The sequence below is a fragment of the Miscanthus floridulus genome, chromosome 3 (assembly GCF_019320115.1).
Source record: "Miscanthus floridulus cultivar M001 chromosome 3, ASM1932011v1, whole genome shotgun sequence".
Taxonomy (NCBI): Eukaryota; Viridiplantae; Streptophyta; class Magnoliopsida; order Poales; family Poaceae; genus Miscanthus; species Miscanthus floridulus.
This window is the reverse complement of record NC_089582.1, coordinates 81264804-81271814: the sequence shown is the minus strand read 5'-3', so window position 1 is coordinate 81271814 and position 7011 is coordinate 81264804. Positions and strand designations below refer to the sequence as shown.

General features: G+C 43.4%; 1 non-coding gene across 1 annotated transcript; it reads right to left on the bottom strand.

Moving 5' to 3' along the window:
* Positions 1–6303: 6303 nt before the first annotated feature.
* Positions 6304–6412, bottom strand: LOC136547635 (small nucleolar RNA R71). The gene has a single exon (XR_010781600.1). It is a non-coding gene; the product is annotated as a small nucleolar RNA R71 (small nucleolar RNA).
* Positions 6413–7011: the final 599 nt, after the last annotated feature.

The window sequence follows — 7011 nt, the reverse complement described above, 5'->3', positions numbered from 1 at the left end:
AGATTCGTGGGTGGCTGCCCCCATCGGTGGATGCCTCATGGGGATGCTTTCTAAGCACAGCCGCAGATGAAGAACTGGGCTCTAGGGCCAATGAGGCTCGGGATGCCATCATGCCCATGTTCACCTATTGAGAAAGTAGGCACATTCTAAATACTAGTTAAATTAAATAGCATGAACACATACTAGCTAGTGTGAGAATTTCTCGCATTTTCTAGTTAAATGAAGATAAACAACATGAACAGTGGTACGGTGATGATCCACCTCTGAAGAGGGGACTGGTGGTGGGTCAAAGACCACACCGAGGAGAGGTCCATCTATCGAAGGAGGATTGCTAGTGTGGAAGTCATCCAAGGCTTCCCATCGCCATGATCCTACGTGGACACTCCAATAGCTATCATCATCAGATCGTGTACCTCCTCTAAGCAGATGGGGATGCTCAACTTGACTGTAGGGTCTATCGTGCCCTAGAACTCCCACTAGGGGTGTCCCCTCATCTGGGGAGGACCCAACATCTAAAGAAGCTATAGATCACCCTCAGCGCCGTTAGTCCCCTATCCTTTAGATCCTCGATCGCATCCGGCAATAAGCGCAAATGCTATGGTTCCGACAAGGTTGGCGGCCTCGACCATGATTCCGGTGTGTTAGGACATAGCCAGTAGTGAGAAAAAGTTGGCAGTGGTGGCCGCTCATTGTTGGGGAGGTAGAGCCACCTATGCTCCCAATCCAGGTCCATGGGGCTCAGGTAGCACTCCTCCAATCCAGGATGAACTTCGATCGAGGTGCCCCCCATTGAACAATAACGGTGCCAAGAGGATGCTGATAGAACCACCCAGAAAAGAAACTGCCATAGATCATAATGGATAGGTATTCCTAGGAAGCCCTTGTAGAGCATGATGAAGACCAAGAGGTGGAGGATCCCCTCTGGGGTTAAGTCATGGAGGCGGAGCCCGTAGTAGTAGAGCAACCACCTTAGTAAGGGGTGCACTAGTAGCCCAAACCCAAGAAGGTGGAAAGGGATGAAAGAGATGACCTCATTTTCCTTTGGCCTTGGCTCCACTTCGCTTCTTGCCAAGACTCTCCACCCAAGCTCCTCGGTAGCCTTCGGGATCACCCCCTCTCTCGCAACTGGTCGAACTCATGCCGGTCGACAGATGACCTCATCCACTTTGCCATGGTCCAGGTAGGAGGCATCGGTGGTGCAGTAGGGTGGAAGGCAAAAGCTTTGGGATGGAATCAGAAGCTCTGGAGAGAGAAGGCAGTAGGGATAACCTTCCCTCTCATGCCCTTGTCTCTGCTGCTATAGTTTGAGGGACATTGACCACCCCACAACCAAGATGTTTGCATGAGTGGGAGGTGGGGATTCACCCCATCCCATCAATTCAATGGGCTGAGAGGTGCCATCCCCTGCTATAACAGGCTGCTGACGCCACCCATGCATGTGCCTACATGGGAATGCAGGAGCATGTCGTCTAGGTAGTCAAGATTTTAGACGACCGGACCTTGTGTGATCCTATGAAGTATAGACAGTGTGGTCTAATCCTAGCAGTCACAGCAGTCTAGGGGCAGACTGAGGACTTGCTTCAATTTCTCTTGGTTTGTCAAAGGCACGCATCAGATTATAAAAACCAAATTCTAAAAAAAATTATCTTTCATGCATGGTTCTTGCAAGTTCAACAAATCTTATCAAATACACACAAAAAAAGACGAGTTGGGGTCAACATAGATCAAAGCCACTCATGACTACAACTACTACTGATACAAATGTTGTGATCGAGTGCACTCCGTTGGCAATAGTTTTACTCATAGCTCTATACTATATAGTGTTCGACGAGATCAAATGTGCCACATCCGGACTTTCATGCGAGTGTAGTAAAATATGAACAGCTATCTGATATCTCCATTTTAGTGGCTCATTTCTTGACTCATAGTTCTCAGAAGGCATGCTCCTTAGAGATCATGGAGATGTGGCCTCGCCTTACCTCCTGCTATTGTCTGACATCTACTGGAATTCAGGTCCATCGGCCATGTGTGTCCCCTACTATAAAAATAGAGGAAACCCGGAGAGTTAGTATAGTTGCCTTGTAACCTTGCAAACTCACCTTTCCTACTCGCCTCCTCCTCCCTAGGACCTCACTTTTCAAGCTTGAACCATGTTGGCGAAGAAGCGTTCCAAGGGAGGAGATGATGGTGTGGGACGTAGACATGACTAGGTAGGCTCTCTGTGTGGAGAACCAAGAGGTGGAGTGGCTACGGTCATGCCTCTCTGCTGTGGAGACAACACTCACCGCAGCTGATATGGAGATGACTACGGCCGAAGCCGCAGCGGGTTAAAGGTAGGCACAACTCGCTTGTAGGGCATTGTCATTACTATATCTTCTTGTTTTGTGTGGCACTACACCTTATTAATTGGTATAGTTTTCTCATTCTTGCACTTTTAGCTATCATGGAGTAGCTGAATGTCGCGTCCAAGCTGCTATCGGGGACAACTTCCTTGAGCGTGTCCGTGCTCTGCTAGTGCAGATCTAGGAGACAGTGACTCATGGCCTTCACTATGGGGCTGTGTTAGCCCTGGTCGCCACCCACCTCCGTTCAACGCGGACTTGTGTGTGGTGGAGCCAGGGTTCCTGCCGGAGTTGCCGGTCTAAAGGGCTTCATAGAATTATTTCCTATACGATTTAGATCCTTCGAAATTCCTGTTTCTCCTCTTTTCCAAAGGAACCATAAGTTTTTGAGTTTCTTTTGTCCATTTCTTGAGATTCCATTTTGCACTATTGGTGGGCCTCAAACATATGGGGAGATCTACCCACGCGAAAATTTGATTTTCACCGAAAATTTCGCACTACGCCGAGCAGTGCTGCCAACAGGCACCAAAAATTAGATGTCTCTCTTTTGCCCTTCACACAAAAAATAGGTTTACCATGCATCAATTTCAAACAAGGGCATTTGTGGTACAAGCGCAAGGAGTCACCGTCTCTGCCTCCGCCTCCACCTCCATCTCCATCCTCTAGCCACCACCGTCTCTCCTCCCGCTCCAAATCCTAGCCCCATGGCCTTCCTCTCCACTCTCCAGCCACCCCCTCTGCCACCTATCTCTAGACCCTAGGCACCATCAGTACAACAGCTCAACTCATCAATCTCCACTCTCCAGCCACACCCTCTCTCAAGCTTTCCAAGCCCTAGCCGGAGCCAAATCCCCTTTGATTCATCAACAGCAGGTTAGCTAAAGATGGAAGGACTGCCTCGATGATGGTATAGGCTAAATCTAGATTCTCTACTTCAACACCAGTCACAACCAGCTGGATCTGAACCCTAGCCAGAGCTAGATCTGGTACCCTTTCATCAATACAGGCCGCACCAATTCCACGATTGTTGACGATAGTTAACAACCATTATAAATCGTCAATAAAACATGTATAAGGGCATAAATATGATCACCAACAATGGTCTAGGGGTCTAAACTAATGAATTTCATGAGTTTTGGTGAATCTGTGATTTCTGTAGGGTTTCTTCAGAAAACTGTCAAGGTGGACCTAGATGTTAGAATTAATCACGCTTATCCGCAGCGAAACAAACACCAGAAGGATCTAGAAGACACTAGAGGACACCGCGCTGAGGTAGAGAGGTAGAGGCTACCAGCCCCACCTACAGGTTAGCCAGCCCTTAGGGCCCACAAGTCAGTCCCACCTTGCTACGCTAGTTCCCCACCTCCTTAATGATTGCATATACGCCATTTATTCAAGTCGGTTGGATCTAAGGGCTCAGGATTGATGCTTCGGCCTATATATACCATCCCCTGCCACCCCCCTGAGGTATCCCCAGTCATCAAGTCATTTGATAAGACAAAAACCCTAATCATCCTTAGAGCTCCATCAATTCTAGGGCATAGCTAGTTAGGCTAGGTCTAGAGGGAGGCAAGCAGGCTTCGCTTGGATTCCTGATCGTGTCAAGAGCGTGGTTTGGTATAATCTTTGTACCCTCTCTCTTTTGTATCTCTCATTACTTTTATATGTTTGCTACAATAGTTATGGCATTGTTATTCATGTTGTTCATGTTGCTAGTTATAATGTTCATCATCTACTTTGATTATATGCTTAGTATAGTTGGATTATCATCATGTTTATGCATAAGTTCATATAACGCTCACTCTAAGGATCCATGGGTGGGTGGATGGCATTGTGTAAGCATGGTGCTTATACGTTGTTTACATACGAATACACCCTATATTCAGGGTCATGTGATAGATCGCGGATGTGACACTCCCATTGAGTCCTTTATAGTACACTCCCCGAATATAGGTATGCACGTAGGATGCAGTTACGAAGGAAGACAAGCTCTATTCTTAATCTTCCTTAGTAATATCCCTTATGTGTAGATATGACGATAGTCTTAGCAATGACTACTAGGTATAATTGCACTAATCAATGTATGCTTGGACTTGTAATTAAGAATGACTTAGGAATTATTCCTCTAATATTCTACCTGACCATGCTAATGCCATAGAAAGGAGTACTCTAAGTGATTTATCATTATCATTGATAAATACTTATCATATATATATATATATATATATATATATATATATATATATATATATATATATATATATATATATATATATATATATATATATCTTATCCTATAACTTACCCCTGTTATGAGTAGAACATTGCTTATGGTTTACTTCTCCATCAATAGTACAAGTTATCAATTCGTGTCCATGCTAGACCTTCCCTATGGTAAAAATATAAATAACGATACCTAGAATACTCCCAGGTGAAGTGCTACAATGGTATATTATTTGTGCACTTGTAGATTCCTTTTAATTTATATCTATATATTCTTTCTAGTCACATGAAATAATAAAGAACTAGTTAGTATCATTCTAGTAGTAATACTAGGTAAAACCAACAAGCATCTCTGGCACCATCATTAGGGATGACAACCTAATACAAGTTATGCTAAGAGATGTGGGCATATCATAGGTGGCTACTTAAAACCAGTGTTCGCCTACACGGCCGTGTAGACCGATTACTCGGCGTGTAATCGCTACTCGGTAGCCGAACGTGCAGTTTAGGCCATAAACGGTAGGTTACACAGGATCACCGTGTAAACGGTAAAAACGGCCGTGTAATCGGTCTACATGGCCGTGTAGGCAAACACTGGGTAATATTTTGAAAATAAATTGTTTTCAAAATATTTCCAATGTTTATGATGTGTAATAAGTACCATTAGATTAGTTGTGGAATATACTTTCATAATAAAATTATTTGAATATACAAATATTAATATTACTTTCTACATACTTAGTCAAACTTAAAAGAGTTTCACTCCTCGATAAGCGAGATGTGCACTTATTTTGGGATGGAGGGAGTATTTTATTAGGCACTTAGGCTATTAGGTCTAGCACTTAGGTTCTTAATTCTATATTATTGGACTAACCGTTGTTGTGTAATTCTATATTATCTATGTTATAGGAATATATACACAGGTTATTATAGTTATTTTTACAAATAAAGTAAAAATGAGTAATCCGTGTAAAACTGTGTACACGCCGTGTACACGGTCTAAACGCTACACGAAACCTTGCCGACTGTCTACCGTTTACCGTTTAGGAAAACATTGCTTAAAACAAGTGACAAGTCAATAAATACCAACAAGCATTTCTAGCGCTGTTGTCGGGGAAGGTAGCTAGGCAGTAAGGAAATATTGATAAACTTATACCTATTGATGTGATCGAGATAACCATTCACCCCTGCTCAAGCAGGATTACCCTTGTTCTGTCTACTTTTGTATCTTATGTAGGGTAATGTATGATCGGTTTTGACCTGACGACAAACTATGTTGACGATCCAAAAGCATTACTTAAGAGAACTAAGGCTAAACTCAAGAAAGTTTTAGCTTTAGAGTCAGAAGACAACCAGATAAGGCGAAGCTTAACACTAGAATTTGAAGCCATGGCTAACATGACTCTCCACGAATTCTCTGCTCCAACTATGGCCAACATCTGCACTAGACTGACAACCAATGTTGGAGACAATGAATTTGAGCTCAAGCCAACTCTCATCAATATGGTGAAAGCAAAGCCAGTTTTGTGGGAAGGCACATGAAGATGCGAGTACACATCTCTAACACTTACTAGAGATTTGTGGCACTTTCACCATCAAAGGAGTGACCAGAGATGCCATACTACTTTGCCTCTTCCCATTTTCACTCTTGGGGAAGGCAAAGCAATAGTTCTATGCCAATAAAGATAGAAACACTACTTGGGATAACTACTCCACTGCCTTCCTACAGGCAAGACGAATGCTCCGTGTCGGAGAATTTCAAGTTTTTAGCAACAACATGACGAATCTATCCCTAAGGCATGGGAATGCTTCCAAGATTACATATCAGAATGTCCTCATCATGGGATGGAGAATTGGCTACTCATGCAGACTTTCTACCACGGGTTGACTAATAGTACCCATGAAACTATGGATGTTAATGCTAGAGGTGCTTTCCTGTCACTCACAATCCTAGCTGTAACAGCTCTTGTGGAGAAGATGGCCTCCAATCAAGACTGGAATGAAGAACATGTTCAAACCTGCAAGAGAGGTGGAGGTATGCATCAACTCAAAGAGGTAGACATGCTGTCTACCAAGATGGACCTACTGATGAAGAAGCTCAAAGAGCGAGCCAATGAGAAACAAGAAGTCATGCACATTCATGATTCTCGTATGACATGTGAAGAATATGGAAACACTGGGCATTCAGGGAATAGATGCCCTAAAATCCTTGAGGATGTGAACTTCGTCAACAACAACTACTTCCATCCTCTATAGAATCAAGGATGGATTAGCAATAGAGGCTGAACTACCAAGGTAATTACCAAGGTAATGCTCAAGGTAATAATTTCAATCAACCACCCTTGAGAGAATTAATTTCTGGCCAAGCTAAAATTATGGAGAGCTTATCTAGGAAACTAGCTTCCAATGATAAAATCTTAGAAAACATAAATAATAGAATGGATAG